This window comes from Galeopterus variegatus, unplaced genomic scaffold (assembly GCF_000696425.1).
Source record: "Galeopterus variegatus unplaced genomic scaffold, G_variegatus-3.0.2 Scaffold274, whole genome shotgun sequence".
NCBI lineage: Eukaryota > Metazoa > Chordata > Mammalia > Dermoptera > Cynocephalidae > Galeopterus > Galeopterus variegatus.
Window position 1 is genome coordinate 557066 of NW_007726385.1, and position 19025 is coordinate 576090.

At 49.6% G+C, this 19025-nt stretch overlaps 1 protein-coding gene across 2 annotated transcripts in view; it reads left to right on the forward strand.

The window, feature by feature from the left end:
- The first annotated feature begins 6 nt into the window (after positions 1 to 6).
- TMEM184B (transmembrane protein 184B) overlaps positions 7 to 19025 on the forward strand; it is a 51757-nt gene continuing 32738 nt past the window's right edge. The window contains exon 1 of one of the 2 annotated variants that reach the window (XM_008566890.1): positions 7 to 62. The gene's annotated coding sequence lies outside the window, so the exon portion shown is untranslated. Of the gene's footprint in view, positions 63 to 406; positions 446 to 19025 lie in introns of those variants that run through there. The other variant, XM_008566891.1, reaches the window with a different exon arrangement.

A 19025-nucleotide genomic window follows, 5' to 3' on the forward strand; every position in this document is an offset into this window, starting at 1 on the left:
GGGGGGGGGGCTGCTTCGTTTGGGAGAGGGTCGCGTCGGCCGCCGGTCCCCGGGTGGGGAAGGTACGTAAGCGGCCGGCCCGGCCGAGGAGGGAGGGGGCGTCCGTCGTCCCCCCGCCCGCCCAGCCCTGCTCCCACTCCCTGGCCTGCGGGGTCTCGGGGCGGCCCGTGGGTGTGCCCGCTCCCCCTCCACGCCGACGTGGCGGGGGCCGCGCTGGAGTGTAATCGGACCTGCCGGGGGGAGCTGAGGAAGAGGGGAGGTGCATGGACAGGCCCTTTGCAAGTGTGGGATCGTGTGCGCCCGGGGAGGTGTGCTGGCGCCTGGCACGGCCGAATGAGTAGGGGAGGCATCGTGCCCTTTGCGGGTGCTGGTGACCTGGAAAGCTGGTTGGCCGGGGAGGCCCTCAAGGCTGCGTGAATGGAGGATGTACATGCCTTGCAGACAGGTCAGCGTGTGTGGAGGGGGACTGACTGCAACCTGGGTCTCCAAGGATATTTGCCTCCAAAGGGACCATAGAGACTGGATTTGGGTGTGCGTGTCCTTTCTGTGGGTTGTACATTTCCTCCCTGGGCACACCCTTGGGCACCTTGCTTGGATCTACTTGTATGTAGTGCTAGGTGGCTCCAGGCCGGGCGAGGCAATGAGGCTGGGGAGTGGGTAGGGGTTCCCAATCCATATCCCCTCTGGATATGGCCAGACACTTTATCCCTCCCTCTCTTTCAGGGCATCCTGGGGCAAAGTAGGTGTTTGCATGCCTGATACCTGTGTGAGATGAAGGCCATGTATTATTTATCTGACTGCCAGTGCTCTATGTAAGGAAAGAAGCAGCAATCTGTGCCCTGGAGGCCTGTGTGCTGTGGAGTCAGCCAGGCAAACAAGCTCACTTGCACCTGCAGAGGCGGTGCAGGTCTCAGAGGTGTGACTTCCTTGACAGGCTATGTTTGCAGTGCCCCTTTACATCTCCCTTTTCAGCATGCTTGGTGGCCTTCCCAGGCTGTTCACATCTGAGTATCTTGTCAAGGGTGCTGTGTGTATCAGAGTTGGGACTGTGGGGAGGGAGAATCCCAGCAGCCAGGCCTGTGTGCCCACTCCTCAGACATTAAGGAGCTCTCAGGAGGGTGGGAGAAACAGACTTGGAAACAAGGAATCACAATGATGTGACAAATACAAAACAAAGGAGTAGAATGAGTGCAGCGGTGAGTTCCGTGCTGGGGGAGGGGGAATGAGGCCAGCAGAAAAGACCCCAGCACTGGCGAACAGTTGAGCTGAGCTTGAAGGATGACTGACATCCATCTGAGGCTTTTGTGCTTTCCACGTATATTTTCCCTGTTCTCACAGCAGCCGTATGAGTAAGGAACTGTTGTTTTCCCTACTTGTGGATGAGGAAAACTGAGGCCCCGAGGAAATTTGTGACTCGATTGTCCATGATACTTGGCAGGGCTGGCTGGAGTCATCCTTGAGCCAGGACCTCTCTCTTGCTGCCGTATCTTGTTGCCTTGTAACTTATTGAGTACCCACTACGTGCCAGGCAACATGCCAAGGGCACAGAGGTCTGAAGTTGAATGGGACCTGGTGCCTGCCCTCTAGGGGCTCCCGGTCTGCTGGGGAGATGGACATATAATGACCCCAGCCTAGTCATGAGGCCCCAATAGCCAGTGTGAGTGGAGAAGTCGCTTTGAATTCCCCCAGAAGCCTTGTGGCACTTTGTGCTGTCTTCTCAGGATTCTGGATGTGTTGTAAGTTGCTGCCATGGTGGTGGCGGATTATACAAGCAGCCCCTCCTAAATCTCTTCAAGTGGTGGAAAGAAGAGCTTCAAGGCAGATTGGGCGTGAGTGATCCACTTGTCCTACTTCCCTCTTGTTGACCGAGTTCTGTGAGCTTGGGCTTCTGTCTGGAGGCTCTTTTCTCCCACTCTGTCTTTGAGGTTTTGCTCCTGGTTTCTGGTTGGCCTGTCCAGCACTCTCCCTTAGAGGGGCTCAGTGCTATTTCCAGTCCCTGCTGTGCTCATTTTTCTGCATAAGTTCCCTGGAGTGGAAACAGCCTGGGCAGGGCAGGGTACGGCCCTTTATTGTTTTGAAAACCAGTAGCAGCAAATGTGCTTCTTGTTCTGGGGGCCTTTAGACTGGGGATTTGGTGTGTGAGTTCTGGGAGAGCTAGGTGTGGGGTCTGCCCCAAGACCTTCAACTTGAGGCACTCACAGGCAGTAAGCACTTACTGAACACCTACTGCGTGCCCTCTTGTGCTGGCCTCAGGGAAGAGAGGCCAGAGTTGTGGGTCTTGCTTTTTAAAAGATTGTGGTTGGCAGAGGGGACCCAACCTGTAACAAATATGTGCAAGACAGTGCTCTACTTGTGATCGAAACAGAGGGCCCTAAAGGGGCCCAGAGGACAATAGGAACAACAGCTCATTTATTGAGCCCTTACTGTGTGCCAGGCACAGTTCAAAGTGCTTAGTGCTTTCATGAATTAATGTGTTTCATCCTCACTGGGTGGTGGGACAAAATCACCTTCTGCATTTTTCAGAGGAGTCAGCCGCGGAAGTGTTGAGAGGTTAAAACCATGCTGAAGTCACACAACTGGTTGGTGGATCTGAGCTTTCAACCAATCAATCTGAACTCGGAGCCCGAGCTCTTCCCCCACTAACCCTGGCGTATGCCAGAAGTCTCCTGGCCCTGAAGGATGAGGGGTGCTCCACCCATGGGAAGAGGATGATGTTCTAGGTGGAGGGAACCCCGGGCAGATGTGGAGGTCTGGAATGTCTCGTCTCTCCCTTGTGGCTGCAGTGAGCCTGGGTCGTGAAGACCTTTGAAGGCCCCAATAAGGAGTTTGGACTTGATCCTGGTGTGGTCAACAGGGAGCCCTTGAAAGTTTCAAAAAGGAAGTGACACTCATCCATGTGTCACAGGGCAGCATTATCCCTTATCCTCCTTCCTTCATTTCTATAAATGGCTCCCAGAAGACCCAACCTCCCTCTCGTTTGCTCTCCTTCAGGTCCCAGATGTTCTTTAAGTCCCTGCTACTTTTCCCGTCTCCTCTTCTAGCAGCTTCTGGTCTTGAAGACCCCATGTGACCCAGGCCAGGCCTCTGGAGCCCACCATTGTAACGGTGTCTGCTCTGTAACTGGCCTTTTTGCCAGTTGTGAATTGGCTCCACTGAGCTGGAACTTTTTGTTAAGGACTGAAGTTCCTGCTCGTTCTCCCAGGTTTCGTGGGTCTGCACTGACTTTTCATGCATTTGAGAGCTGTGGTGGCTGTCCATCATCCACACCCCCAGTCATCAGCTCTATAAATACCGGCAGAGGGGAGCGGGGACAGAGCAGGAATTGGGGCCAGGAAAGTCGGCCTGATCTACCAGGTGTCATTTGTGAGCTCAGTGAGGAGTAACCTGCTCTGTCTAACTGCTTTGCCAGGTTGTTGGGCTGTCCGGCATCTGATGCAGCTATATACTAGGCACATGGAATGTGATGAATAAGACTTCATCCCTCCCTGCAGGGCTGAAGGCTGTGGGGTTGGACGTGCTGCACTTGTAGTCTTCACAGAGTACTGCCAAAGCACAGCTGTGGGGGTCCACTTTGGGACGTGGTGGAGGGGTGTGGGAGCTGTTATAGTGTAGGATGTGAGGGGAAGAGTCAGGGAAGACTGCTGAATTGGGTGCCTTGGGATAGGAGGCTGAGAATTCAGGAAGGAGTTAAAGATGGTCACTAGCAGCACAGGAGGAGAAGGGAGAGAGGGTGAAAAGAAGCCCAGCAGTCCCAGCAGCTGGGAGAGAATTGCGAGATGTGGGTCAAATCCTTGCTCTTATTAGCCCTGTGTCCTCAGGCAAGCTGCTTACCAGGTTCTAATTCCTGTTCTTTAAAAATAAGGGGGGAGAGGATGCAATTTTCTTCATCTGAAAATGGGAGTAATAATAGCATAGCCGTCATCATACAACTATCCTGACCTGTCTGTGACCTAGCCATGTCTGCATGGAACTCAGCACAGCTCTGCATATAGTACATGCTCAGTAAACACTGGCAGTTACTGTTACCTTGCAGGCCATTTAATCTATTCAGTGAAGAGGTATTGCAGGCCTGTGTGCCAGGCAGTGTGGAGGCCCATGAGCTGAGTCCATCTGGGGAGAGAGACATCACACTCACGAGCAATTACAGTCATCATGGGTGCTCTGGGGTAACCTTAGGTCATTTTTGCCTGGGTGGCACTTCTCTAACAGGTGATGTCTAAGCTGCCACCATATGTAAAGGTGGAGAAAGTGGGTTCCAGGCAGAGGGAACAGCATGCGCGAAGCAGGGGTCTGAGTTCATGTCTATAAAATTGTTTGGCACTAGAACTCAGCACCAGGTAGGCCCAAATGTTTATCGAATGTGATCTGGACCTTAGGGAGGACAGAAAGGGGAAGAAGTAAAGTGTGAGGGGGCTGCAGAGAGAAGAATTGGGTGGCCACCCAAGGTTTGGGTTTTCTCATCATGCCTCCCCATCGCCTCCACCTCCATGAAATGGGATGTGGCACAGGTACTGTGACAAGGCAGCCAGGGCTGCCAGCCTTCTTGCCAGGTGCTCATTCTCAAACTCTGCTTTTCCTAAGGACTGGAGAGAATCAAATCAAATGCAGAGGTAGTCAAGAAGCTGGAACTGGGCTGGACACCCAGGCAGCGTTTGTTTGCATGCCTGTTTGCAAGGCTGAAACCCTGTGCTTGGGCAGAACATAGAAGGACGGCATATGGCTTCTGGTTGGTAATTTTTCCAGTCTTAGATTAATGATGGCTCAGTGTCTGGCATGGTGCCTTGCACAGAGTAGGTGCTAAAATAAGCAGATGAAAAGGTTGGTGGGTTAATGGCATTGCCACTCAGGATAAAGCTGGAATTATTCTTGAAAAGTGACCAATATTAAGGCTGATCAGAACAGAATTGATTGTTAGGAATGAGTTTAATATCATCTGGAGCCAAGGGTGCCTATTAAACAGATTTGGGTCTGCCCAAGGGCAGGCTCCTGTCGATGGTGGGGGAGGTCTCAGGCCTGTAATGGGAGCAGGAAGCCTGGCAGACACCTCCTTTTCCTTCTTGGGCGGAAACCAGAGGGGGAAGATCCCACCCAGAAAACCTTTGTGCCCAACTTGCATCACTTCCATCTCTACCATGTTTTAAAAAATCACACACAAGTAAGTGAGTATTTATTGAAAAGTTTGCAACGTTAATCTCAGTGTTGCAGCCTTTGAAAAATAGTAGGCCGGCCGGCCTGGTGGCGCACTGCTACAGTGCGCCGCTTGGGAGCACGGCGGCGCTCCCGCCGAGGGTTCGGATCCCACATACAGACCAGTTCCTGCTCACTGGCTGAGCGAGGTGCGGGCGCAGCACCGAGGGTTGCGATACCATTGCCGGTCCCGGTCCGGTACGGGCGCGACACTGAGGGTTGCGATCCGTTGCCGGACATGAACAAAAGACAAAAAGGAAAGTGGCAACCAGTGCAGCCCTCATGATGGACGGGGATGTCCCCTACAGTGCGCCGCTTGGGAGCACGGCGGCGCTCCCGCCGAGGGTTCGGATCCCACATACAGACCAGTTCCTGCTCACTGGCTGAGCGAGGTGCGGGCGCAGCACCGAGGGTTGCGATACCATTGCCGGTCCCGGTCCGGTACGGGCGCGACACTGAGGGTTGCGATCCGTTGCCGGACATGAAAAAAAGACAAAAAGGAAAAAAAAAAAAAAGAAAAATAGTAGGCTTCTCAGATAGTACTTCTTGGATAGAAATAGTACTTGTAGTTTATAGTAAACTTGGAACACAGAAAAGATTGGTGATAAGAATAAAAATCACCCCAAACTTCACAATCAAGAAATAATTACTGTTAAGGTTTGGGTGGATGTTCTTTCTAGGTATAAACTTGGGTTATCTCATTGTTTACTTACCATGGGGTCATAAGCATTTACCCACTAAGTTAAAAGGTTAACTATAGGTAGAAAAGAGTCAGAGAAGCTATAAATCAGAACCCTGGCACTTTGTTTCAAAGATGATATCCCCAGTGTTTTTGCTGGACAGTACCATGGCATGAGTGGTGGACAGGGCACTGGGCTCAGAGTCGGAAAACCCAAGTGATGACCTTGGATGAATCATTGCCCTCTCTGAGCTTCACTCCCTCTCATGGGAGCTACTTGTACCCCCTCTGCCCACCTCCTGGTGCCACAAGGCTCAGGTGAGGTCCTAGGTTAGAAAGCCTTGAGCCCCCCGGGGAAGGGGCATGGCTTGGAGGGGACCAGGTCGTGTGACTGAAGATGGAAGCAGAAGCATGTGGGCATGTGTGTGACGTTTTTCCCAACCCCAAATCTGTTTGGTGACCCCCTGGAAGACTCCAGTCTCCTTGCTGGAAGGTTGTGATCTGTGGACCCTTTACCTGTAGGTCGTGGACAGTCCCAGGATGGCTATTTCCCCTCCCCCAACAAAGGGGGTGGAGTGAGACCTCTGGAAGCTACTGCATCTGTCACCCTAAACAGGATTTTCAGATCATATAGCCTCCCCACCCTGAAAGACATGTGTGGAGTTTGGTGCCTTTATTTTTCTCCTGCTACAGCCCCTGTGGACAGCCTGCTCTCAAGGAGGCCCTGTCCTGCTGGCAGGTGGCTGAGAACCTCCACTCCGCTGGGTGGGGCTGTTTCCCAAAGCCCGCTGGATCATCACTTACAGAAAAGCTGGGAGAGAAAAATAACCCCATGGTGCTGCTGTAGTCACTGGCAGTGCCTCCTGGTCTCCGCCTCTAGCACCCATGGTTTTTATTTAGTCTAGAATGAGCTGCAAATCTGAGATCCTATCAGCAATTGGTTTAGGTACCTGCAAGGCACAGTGATAGGTGTTGGTGAAGGGGGTATGTGGGGATATTAACTAATTAATATTAGCATACTAATCATATCAACATCCTCACTGGAATTTGTGTAGGACTTTGCAAATTACATTTCATATATATTATTACATTTCACATATATTGTTTCATTTAATCCTCCCAAAGGCCCTGGAACCTTGGAATTATTGAGCCCACTTTGTAGATGGAGAGACTGAGGCTGAGAAGGGTGAATTGCTTAAGATCCTGGGGAAGGAGAAGCCCAGGGTTTCTGGTTTTGAGTTCTGTGCCCTTCCTGCTCTGAGTGGCCATCCCAGCACAGGCCTGCCCTCAGAGCTTGCAGCCCTCCTGGGAGGCCCAGCAAATTGAATTGCTGCTTAGACTTGGACAGTGCATTAGTAAAGGTTCAGGTCGAAACTGGGGGCTCCGGGAGGCAGCAGTCTGCTTTGCCTGGTGATGGGCTGCGGAGCCAGTGCTCCCCAGAGGAAGGGCAGTTGGGCTTGGGGCTCTGTGGACAGTGGAAGTTGGCGGGTGGAGAGGTGGGGAAAGGGCTTTACAGATGGTGGTTCCACCTCTAGCACACATAGAGGCACGAAACACAGGCATTGTGTGCGTTTGGGGCCCTAGCCTCACCTCCAGGAGGAGAAAGTGCATCTGTACACATTTGTCAATGGGGTTTAAACAAATAGGATATATGAAAACCTAGATTTACCAAAAGGTTGATGCATTGTACCTTGGTTAGAAAAACTTTAATAGCAGTAACCTCCACGCATTTAAGTAGGATTTGATTTACTGGGGTTCCTGGCTGTCCCAGCCAGAGGGAGCAGAGCTTGGGCTGGGAAGGTTGAGGAGGGTTTTTTCTCTCCATTGCTGGCTTTAATTTGCTAAGAGGCATCTCCCACTCAGCTGGGGGCAGAAGACCTTTTCTCTTGTTCATGGTTTTCAGTAGTTGGGCCAGATTTGTGGGGTGGGAGGAAGCCCTGCCCTGCTCACTGCCTTTACTCAGCCATCTCACTTCAGGGAGGACACTCGATATTCCTTACAGAGACCTGTCTCCATCCTCCGCAAGTTGCCAGCAGGTGAGGAAGAGCTATGCTCAGGAGCCAATGGCTGCTGGGCACACGAGTTATGTCACAAGTTCATGATGGAGCAGGGAGCGGAGCCAGCCCAGAGTGAATTTTGTGAAGTGGGAGTGTGCCTTGCGTGGCTGTGGTGTGCCCTGCAAGAGGTGTTTATCACTCATTTGGGATAGCTGTACTGGGAGCACTGGTTTCTCTCAGTCTCTCCTCCCTCACCCCCTCCCCACCATGCCTGCCCACTCCTCCTCTGTGCACTGGCACCATCACCCAGGGAGACCAGTTACTGCTGGATGTTGTGGTGACTCAAGTCACTGTCCACCCTTCTGCCTGCCCCAGGATGAGGGCATCAGAGCCAGTCTGCCCTGGGAAGGGCTGAGGAGCTGGGTGGGTCTAGCCTTGTACTGACAGTTGAGGAAATGTAAGTTAGTGGCACAGAGCACTGAGCAAGTTGTAGTTGACCTGGGTCCAGCACCGTCTCCTGACCCAGAACTCTGTTTGCTGAAAACTGAGCTTTTGTTTACTGTTTCTTCACCAGGGCACCTTAAAACTACATGTTGTTAGTATTTTCCCCAATATTGAGGCTCATTTCTTGGATGAATGATTTAAAGGTATTCTGCCTCTCTAGTGACATTTTTCAAAATTATGGATGCTTGTACACTTTCACCAGCAGCTGCACTTCTAGGAATTTATCCTACAGATGTGTTAACACATGTGCAAAATGATTTATTTGCATCATTAGTCATTGCTGCCCTATTTGTAATAGCAAAAGATTAGAAGTTCAGTGTTCATTAGTAGGGAGCCACAAATAATGGTTCGTTCAAACCATGGAATACAGTACAGCCATAAAAAATAAGGTGGAAACTCTGCACACTGAAACTGTCTCAGCAAGATAGATCGCGGAGTGACTAGCAGGTATAGGGCAGTGTGTCTGAGAGCCACCATCTGTGCAAAATACTAAGTGCCTTTGCTTATATATGTACAGAGGAGACCTACTGTGAAGGTTTGGGTGTTCCTGGGTAAATACACTGCAGCCCCAGCTCTGGAGAGACTCAGCCACTTCCCTCTGGCCCCTGCAAAACACTGCCATTGGCTGGCCTTGTCTTACATCTCTGCTCTGATGGGCTCACTTTCTGACCTCTGAAGCCTTCCAGGGCTTTCCCACTGACTGCAAAATACAGTCTCGCTCAGCCCCGGGCACTCAGGCCTTCTTTTCTGAGCCTCTTCTTGAGCTACACCTGACTGGTGGCCCTCTTCTCTGCCACCTTGACTTCCTACCAGTGTGGCTTTGCTCATGGGGTTCTCTCCGCCTGCCTGCCTTGCCTTCCAGAGCAGTCTTCATGTGCCTGAATCCCACCTGACTTTCAGGGCCCAGCTTGATTTCCACCTCCACACCGCCCACTGACCCTCCCCCTCTTCTGTGTCTGTTCCTCTCCAATGGCAATTGGGGCTTTTTACATTGTGTCCTAAATATCTGATTGTTCACTGGGCGGCAGGCTCCTTGCGGGCAAAGTCCGTGTACTGCTCATAGCCCCTGATTTGTTAGGTATTTGCTGCTTGAGTGAATGCGTAGCTGACCTCCTCATGGTGGGATGGGATGTTGTGGGGGCCAGAGCCTGTCTGACATCTGTGCATGTAACTCAGTGCCTGGTGGGGGGCAGGCCCAGCCTTGAAGCAGGAACACAACAGTCACATGCCTTGAGGCCAGGTCCTGCGTGGAATGCCTTGTGTGGATCCCTTCCTTGTGTCCTTGAGAACCCATGACATGCAGCTACTGTGACTCCCTCCTTACAGGTGAGGAAGCAGAGCAGATACCTTGTCGAGGTTGTATGTTGGGAAGTGGGATTTAGACACAGGTCTGGCTACCTCCAAAATTCCTGCAGTTGATCAGTTTGCTCTGCCACCTCCCCCAAATCTCGAGTGATACTGAAACCCTTGACCTACTCTCATGACCTGTCCCACTGGCCACGGACATCCTTGTATTGTTAGTTGAGTGTATTTTCTTCCCTTCTGGACTGTAAGCTCTTAAAAGAGTCAGAGTCTTGTCTGAGATATCCTTGGACTTAGGACATAGAAGGTGCTCAAAGGTATATATTTATATATTTTAAACTTTTTATGGAAGTTTAACTTACTACAGTAGACTACACAGATCTTAGATCACAGCTTGATGGGTTTTTACATTAGTACATACCCATGTAAATCACTGCTCGGATCAAGCCGCACAACAGTCCCAGCACCCCAGGAGGCTCCCTGGGGCCACCTCCTGGTCACTTACCCTCCACAGGTAGCCATACTCACACCTCAGCACCTTTGATTAGTTTTGCCTGGTTTTGACCCTCCATGAATGGAAGCATAGAGAAAGTACTCTTCAGTGTCCATCTGCCTTCCTTGCCTCAGCATTGTCAGTGAGGTCGTCCAGGTTGCCTGTAGCGGTCCTTTGCTCCTTTCCACTGCTGCATAGGAGTCCAGTGTCTAAGTAGATCACTGTGTGGATGGGCATTTGGGTTGTGTCCAGCCTCTTCTGCTGTGAAGGTGCTTGTTCCTGTCTTTGGGGACACATGCATGCTCATAGATGCTGGGTGTATACCCGGGGCAGGGTGCTGGCTCACCCGGCTCAACACGTGTTTGTGTGGATAAAGTTCAGATTGGGATTTCTTACCGAGGTATCCTGGGCTGGAGCCAGCTTCTTGCTTGACAGGGTCTCACGGGATGGGCAGGTATGGGGGTCTTGGCTTAGACAGCCTGCTCCCACAGGGCAGTAGGACTGTTGGGGTTCAGGATTCTGCATCTAAAGGGGATCCACTTGCTCAGGCCCCTATGGGATCTTAGCTGGCTGGAAAGGCGATCATGTTTAGAGGGCTCAAAAGCCTTGGTAGAGGTTGAGCATTTGGTCCATGTGTTCTCAATTTCGGAGAAAACTGAGATGACCAAAATTTGGATTGGTGTATATGTTTAAAAAAAAAAAAAAAAAAGAATTACAAGGCTGAATTAAGCCCTTGCTGAAGGATTTTGGATTCCTTTGTTGTTCCCTTTATTTCTGCACCCCCTCCCGTCAAGGGACAGATGGGTACACGATTGGATGATTTTTCTCTCCTGGTTGAGACATTCATGGGAACTCAGCCCCAAGAGAAGGGGGAGAATTGTGGAGACTCTAGAGTGGCCTTGTCTTGTTTGATGGAAGGAGAGTGGGAACAGTGCAGACCCCTGCCCCCTTGTGAGTGCACGTGATCCTTTTTCAAAAGGCTCACCAGGCAGAACTGCTCAGCCTCCGGCTGCTCTCTCCCTTTAATCCCCTCTGGAGAAGGGCCAGGCTGTGGGTTGCTGACCTGCTCTGATGTGCGTCGGCCTCCCCCCAAACGGCAGCCACCCAGGAGCTAACAGCCGGAGCAGTCCTGAGGTGGGGGACTTGCCATTCCCAGGCAACTGAGTGGGAGCAGAGTGGTCAGTTCACATTAGCAGTGCTCAGGTCAAATTCCACCTAGTGAGTTATGTAAGATGGAAGTTTCACCATATATCATCAATAAAAAGGTTGCATTAATATTCCAGAGCTGTACGTGAGAATGTGTTGCTGGTTTAACCCGGCTTCTGGGTGGCAGCGGCCTGCGTGAGCATTTCATGGCTGCAGCTCAAAAGGGTTTGGATCTGAAGCTCATGAGTGAATATGTGACCTCAGAAGGTTTACAAGAGAGGGAGCAAGGAGAGACAGAGACCACTGGGAACGTGAACTCCCAGCCTGGTGAAGGACGAACAACCGTGCAGTGGGAGAGTAATAATACACAGTATATTAGTCCATTTTTGTTGCTTATAACAAAGTACACTGAACTGGGTGATTTATAAAGACAATGAAATTTATTGCTTACAGTTTCTGAGGCTGAGAAGTCCAGAGTCCATCTCGTGGTGGCAACGGTGATCCAGGGGTCCCACGTTGCAAGATGGTGGAAGCAGAGAGAGGACTCTCCTCTTCTTTTAAAGCCCTCAGAACCACACCCCTGACCACCATCTTTAATCCATTCACTACTGCACGGTCCTACAGTCCAATCATCTCTTCAAGGCCCCACCTTTCAATTACCATAATAGGATTTCCCACCCTCCTTACAGTCACAGTGGGGGCCAAGTTTCTAATACGTACAACTTGGGGGACACAATTCAATCTTCAATGAGTTTGGGGGGACATAATTCAATCCACCACACACAGGTACTTCAAAAAGTTGAGGGAAAGATTCATCTCATCTTTCAGTTCTGTTTTTCCACAGACTTTTTGAAGTGCCCTTGTACTGGATAACGTCACATTGTGTCCTGTTCTCAGTGCTCTCTACATTAACTTGTTTATTCCCTACGGCTCTCTCTGAGGTAGGCGTGGCTGCATTCCCATTTTACAGATGAGGATGCTCAGGCCAGGAGAGGTTATGAACTTGGCACGAACACAAAGCTAGTAAGTAGCAGAGCTGGAAATCAAATCTAGGTGGTCTGGCTCCAGAGCCTAAGGCTCTCTCTCAGCCCTTGGAAATGTGTGGGTTGACAGCACAGCGAGGATGGTGTGAGGGGCCATTTACCAGGTGACCGTGGACAAACTGCTTCAGCCCTCAGGCCTCTGTTCCTCATCTGCAAGCCATTTGCTACTGCTGCTGTAACAAATTACTGGAAACTTAGTGGCCTAAGAAACGAATTTATTATCTTACAGTTTTGGAGGTCAGAAGTCCTAAACGCATTTCACTAGACTAAAATCAAGGTGTCAGCCGGGCTGTGTCCTTTAGGAGGCTCTAGGGGAGAATCCATTTCCTTGCCTTTTCTAGCTTCTAGAGGCCACTTGCATTCTTCAGCTGGTGGCCACTTCTTCCATCTTCAAAGGCAGCAGCGGAGAGTCTTCCAGCCTCTCTTCTCTCTGTTTCTGTGTCACACTGTCTTCTTCCCACTCTCAGCCCTCTCATAAGGACCCTTATGGTACATCAGCCCTACCCAGATAATCTAGGATAACCTCTCTATCTCAAGATCCTTTACTTACTCCCATCTGCAAAGTCCCTGTAAGGTAACATGTTCACAGGTGCAAGAGATTAGGACGTAGACATCTTTGGGAGGTCATCACTCAGCCCTACACAGGACATAATAAAATATAAGTGGGAGGGGCACCAGGAAGGTGTCCCTTGAACGTGAAGTTACAGTGAGTCAGAGAATAAAGTCTGGTTGACATGGTGAGATGCTCTCTGAAATGCTTAAATTCCAAGGCAGGTAACCCCAAATTTAGTGACTTACATCCCCATTTTGCAGATGAGAAAGCTGAGGCAAAGAGAGGTTATGTAACTTCTCCACGGACACAAAGCTAATAAGTGGCAAAGCCAGAGTGATGACACATAGCTTCGGAGCTTGTCTGAAAAAGGAGGGCATCCCCAGAAGGGGGTCAGCCAGAAGGCATCGCTCCTGGAGAAGGATGGGGGTGGGGCCGTGTCAGGAAGTGAGAGCTTGTGTCCCTCTGAGGTGCCTTCTGGTCTTGGGGTCATTCCTTAGGCTTCGCCAGAGCCTGGCTGACTTTGACCCAAGACTCCCACTTCCCCATCCTCTGATTCTGCTCTCCAGCGCCCTTCTGGCTCTCTTACAGGAGATGGAGAGGACACTTGTAAACTGGAGCTCCCCCCTGGTTTTGTGAGCTGGATTTGCCGAGTCTGTTCCCCTCATTCCCATTAGCTCCAGGCCCTGAAACCTGAGCTCTCTTCTCAAGCAGTGAGCTCCAGCCCTGGGGACTGGCAGCCCTGTGGACTCTACTTCTCAGTGCTCCCCAGTGCTCCTCCCAGGGGACTTGCATCCCTGCCTAGGTTCTCTCACTGGGACAGGACCCACTTCACACGGTTGTTGGAGGGCTTCACAAACTGTAACGTGCCGTAGGTGGTCTGCCAGTCAGGCCACACTGCCCCCTGTGAGGCCTGTTCACAGCAGCCCATATAGGTACCCTGTTCTCAGCAGACGTTTGGCCCAGTGTCTGTCAACACATTGTCTTCATGCCTTTGTACATGCTGTATCTTCTGTCCCCAAAGCAGTCATTCAGCAAATGCTTTTCTAGCACCCACTGTCATCCAGCTCCTGGGTCAGAGGCATGGTGGTCATCAAGGTGGACATGGTCTCTGCCCTCCTGGAAGACAGGTGTTAAGTTAACAAATATAGTTACAGTTGTGGTAAATGCAATGAAAGAAAAGAGCAGGTACCAAGGCATACCAAACATGCACAAACTAATAGGTTGTAGAAGGTGATAGATGTTAAGGCGGCTGGCAGTAAAGGTCTGTGGGGAGAACAAGAGAACGTTCCAGTCCACAGGGTTGGCACAGTGGTGGTGGTGGCGGAGGGTGTCACAGAGTTTTAGAGTTGGAAGGAACTGCAAAGGGCAAACTTATTCATTCGGTTGTTCCCTAATCCAGCCAAAGCACATTGAGTGCTATGTGCACCTAGGACATGACCTCTCACGACCAGGTCTAGTCTAGTTGGGGAGAAGACAGGTAGAAGTAAACTACCCAACAGAGGTTTCTCAGTCAGTGTTCCAGCCCTGTTTGAGTGGGAGCTTCCTTATTCTAGAAGCAGCCAGAACATTGCTAGATTGTTCTGATTGGTCAAAACATTTTTTTTTTTAAAAAGGTGACCGGTAAGGGGATCTTAACCCTTGACTTGGTGTTGTCAGCACCACGCTCACCCAGTGAGCTAACCGGCCATCCCTACATGGGATCCGAACCCGTGGCCTTGGTGTTATCAGCACCGCACTCTCCCGAGTGAGCCACGGGCCGGCCCCCTGGTCAAAACATTTCTATCTTGGCAGACTTCACCTTCCTGCTGCCCCCACCAGGTGGATAGGATTGTGTCCTAATGGAGTCCGTAAAACAGATCCTTTTTCCTTCCCTGGTATGGCCTTTCCACGTTGCAAGACCGTGGTGTGACTCAGCCCCTGTCCTCTGTCTTCACCTGGCCCTTCCCTCTCTCCATCCAAACACCCAGGGCCTTCAGCGAACTCTGGAATGTGTCAGTGGTGGGGAGGGTCCGAGTGACAGACTGCCCACAGTGTGCAGGCATTCCATCCTTCAGTCGATTCTCTTCTCGAAATCCCTGCTGTGTGCTTGGCATCAGATGGCTGGGCCTAGAGATGGGTGCCAAGGCATGGGAGACATGGACGCTGTAAGAGCTGACCTTTTCAGTGCTGCAGAGCAGGCTGCCCTTAGGGGAAGGCCATGATGTTCAGAATGAGTCAAGAGTGAAGAGTTGCGGGTCCGTGGGGACTGGGGTGCAGGAAAGGACACATGGTCACAGAAACGTGGGCTCACATGTGCAGGGGCTTTGAGGGCCTTTTGTTGCATACGCTCAGACAGGAGGCTGGGAAGGGAAGCCAAGGGCCCAGGCTCCCTGCACAGGAGCCAGAACTGCTCCTGACATGTTCTGCGTTCAGGTTGGGAGGAGGTATACCATCCGGTGTGAAAATAAGTGTAAAATAAGCCACACTTGAAGCAGCTTTCTTAAGCATCTACCTCTCTGCAGCTCTCGAGGACAGTCAAGGCTCACGTCCCTTCATCACCGTTCTGGAATCCAGAATGCTCAGAAATCCCAAAGGGTCTTCCTAAGTCTGCAGCAAACTAATTTTGTGGCAAAAATCTGACCTGAATTGATGCGAGACTAATTATGGTCTTTAAAAATATCTCACCTAGGGTGACTAGCCATACATTTTTCTATGGAAATACTATGAGTCTGATTTTGGGGTGCTGTGCAGACCCCTCCAGACGTGTCATGCCATATACAGCCCCATAATCCCTTCTAGGATCTGAAAAATCCTGACTTCCTGAACCCATTTGGCCCAAAGGCCTTGTCTACGGGACAGTGCACCTGTGCTCTTCTTCACAAGGTACACAGTCACCTTCCCCGGCTCAGGTGATGGTGCCGAGATTCCAGCTCAGTTCCCTGACTCAGCCTGAGACAGCCTGGGACGGAGCACTGACTGCATGGCCTGACATCTTCACAGCCTGCTGGGTGGCATGTGAATGGGAGACAGGTGTGGAGTGACCGTGCTCACTGGCGGGTGGGCCACCAGGAGGAGGAGCAAGTGCTTCACGTTGCTTTCTCTGTGATCTGCAGCCTTAGACTGAGGGGTGTGGGGAATGTGTCTGGGGAAGAATAAGGACAGAGAGGCACAGAGATTGCAGAGAAGAGGGGAGCAGCCTGACAGCCTGGTTTGGAAGCCTTTGCCCTTTGCCCATTGTTCACAACAATGGTGTTCAAACTTTCTTTATTCACACATCCCTATTAGTTAAAAACAAACAAAAAAAACCTTTCTGAGCATGCAACCCCAATATATGGATATTGATGTAGTTATAAATAATGCACGTATTACCTTGTTGTTATACTACGCACATAATAAAACTTACTCCAAAAACACCCCAATATATGGATATTGATGTAGTTATAAATAATGCACGTATTACCTTGTTGTTATACTATGCACATAATAAAACTTACTCCAAAAACAGAAACCAAAGGACGAGCAAAAGATGTAATAATTAGAAAATTTTTGTTTTGTTGATGGCACGAAAATTTTATGGCTTCGTATGCTTTGTTATTTCTGGAAAGTGTGCTTTAATGCTCTGTGAGAGAGCAGTTGGAAGGTCTGGCTCTACATTCCGTTGGTTTAGATACTCAGTTTTAATGGCTGCTCTCCCTGAAAAAGATCCCTGCCCTGGACACCGAGCTGCACATGGAGGAAATGCGTCTTTGGCTTTCTTTTTAAATCAGGTTGCTCATTTTTCCATCCCATCCACTGGGTGTGCAAAGGATTTGTTGAAAATTTGGCTAGTATATTTCCATCCTCTCTGTTGCCAATCAGATGTATTTGTAAACTAAATGGAAGGTATTTATTTTAAAGTTCTTAACACAAGAGTTCAAAACCTACTCAGATGCTTTGGAAATTTTTAAGCAGACTAGAGAATTCTGTTATATAGTTTTTTAGGAGCTCAGATATAAGAGGTTTTTTTTTTGTTGTTGTTGTTAGCTTAATCAGAGACATGTTGTTTTTGTTTTTGTGTTTTGGCAGCTGGCCGGTACGGGGATCCAAACCCGTGACGTTGGTGTTACCAACACCATGCTGTAAGCAAGTGAGCTAACAGGCCAGCCCTAGTGATGTTTTTGGTAACAAAATTCTACGACAGTAGAAACAATTTCAAATATGCGTTTTTTTGAACCCTCTGCCCCAGCCTAGGTTTCTTACAGAGTAGTTCCTTTCTCATTCATTGTGATAACATGCCTTTCCTGTGAAGGGACATGTAAACATGCTTAAAGGTGTTGTGAAAACATCACTAGGAAGCATGTTTCTAATAACCAGTTGTCACAGGAAAAAAATGGACAAATTTGAACAATTTTTGTAAAAGAAAAGTATAAACTCCGTTGTTAAGTTTGACTCTTTTTGGGCCGACCCCGTGGCTCACTTGGGAGAGTGCGGCGCTAGGAGCGCAGCGGTGCTGGGAGCGCCGAGGCCGCAGGTTCAGATCCTATATGGGGATGGCCGGTGCGCTCACTGGCTGAGCGTGGTGCGGGTGACACCAAGCCAAGGGTTACGATCCCCTTACCGGTCACAAAAAAATAAGTTTGACTTTTTGATTGCTTTTCTAGGAGATAACCAGTCCATCCCTGATAACAGACCATTTCCTGAGTCGCTCCCCATCTCATTACAGATTTTGTAAAAAATTCTGTTCTGCTGTCCAAGACTTTTCATTATGGAAAATTTCAACCACATGAAATTAGAGCAGATAGTGTAATGACTCTCTGTTGGTGAATAGTGTAATGAGCTCCAGCAGTTAGCAACATTGTGCAGACTTGTTGCATCTTTCCCTCTCCCCTTCTTAAAGAGGAGATCTCAGGTGGATGTTATTTTTCACGGTTAAATACTTCAGTAGGCACCTCTACTTGATAAAGACTGAAAGTACTTTGTATTTTGAAATAATTGTAGACTCACAGGAAGTTGCGGAAGCGGTACCCAGGGCCCTGTGTACTCTTCACCCGGCTTCCACTGGTGGTGCCTTCTCACCTGGCTGTAGTACAGTATCAGCACAGGGAAACGGATGTTAGTGCAGGCTGTTAACTAGATTTCAGGCCTTGTTTGATTTTCACTGTTTTTACATGTGGGGTGTAGGGGGGTGTGTGTGTGTGTATTTGTCTGTGGGTGGGTGGGGGGTTCTGTGTGATTTTACCATGTGTAGATTCGTGTAACTGCTGCCATTATCAAGATACAAACTGTTTCATCACCTGGAAGGAACTCCCTTGCCACCCCTCTATATTTGCAAACACCCCTTCTACCAAACTAATCTGTGTTTGTCTTTGTGGTTTTGTCATTTTGAGAATGTCATAGGAATGGAATCATACAGTATGTGAAGTTCAGAGGCTGACTAGTTTTACTAGATGTAATGTCCTTGAGATTCATCCAGGTTGCTGCAGGTGTCAACGGTTGGTTCTTTTTTACTGCTGAATAGTATTCTGTGGTCTGGATGTACCACAGTTTGTTTAACCTTTCACCTGTTGAAGGACATTTGGCTTGTTGCCAGATTTTGGCCATTATAAGTAGAGCTGCTGTGAATATTTGCATACAGACTTTTGTATGAACATAAGTTTTCATTTCTCTAGGATAAATATCTAAGAGTGATTACTAGGTTGTATGGGAAGTGTGTGTGAGTTTTTTTTTTTTTTTTTTTTTTTTTAAAGATGACGGGTAAGGGGATCTCAACCCTTGACTTGGTGTTGTCAGCACCACGCTCAGCCAGTGAGCTAACCAGCCATCCCTATATAGGATCCGAACTTGGTGTTATCAGCACCACACTCTACCGAGTGAGCCACGGGCCGGCCCATTGTGTGAGTTTTAATAAGAAACTACCAATCTGTTTTCCACAGTTGCAGTACCATTTTATCTTCCTACCTGCTGTGTATGTGAGACTCATTTTTTATGTTATAGGTATGTAGTGTCTTATTGTGGTTTTATTTATTCATTCATTTATTTAAAGATGACCGGTAAGGGGATCTTAACCCTTGACTTGGTGTTGTCAGCACCACACTCTACCAAGTGAGCTAACCGGCCATCCCTATATAGGATCCGAACCCGTGGCCTTGGTGTTATCAGCACC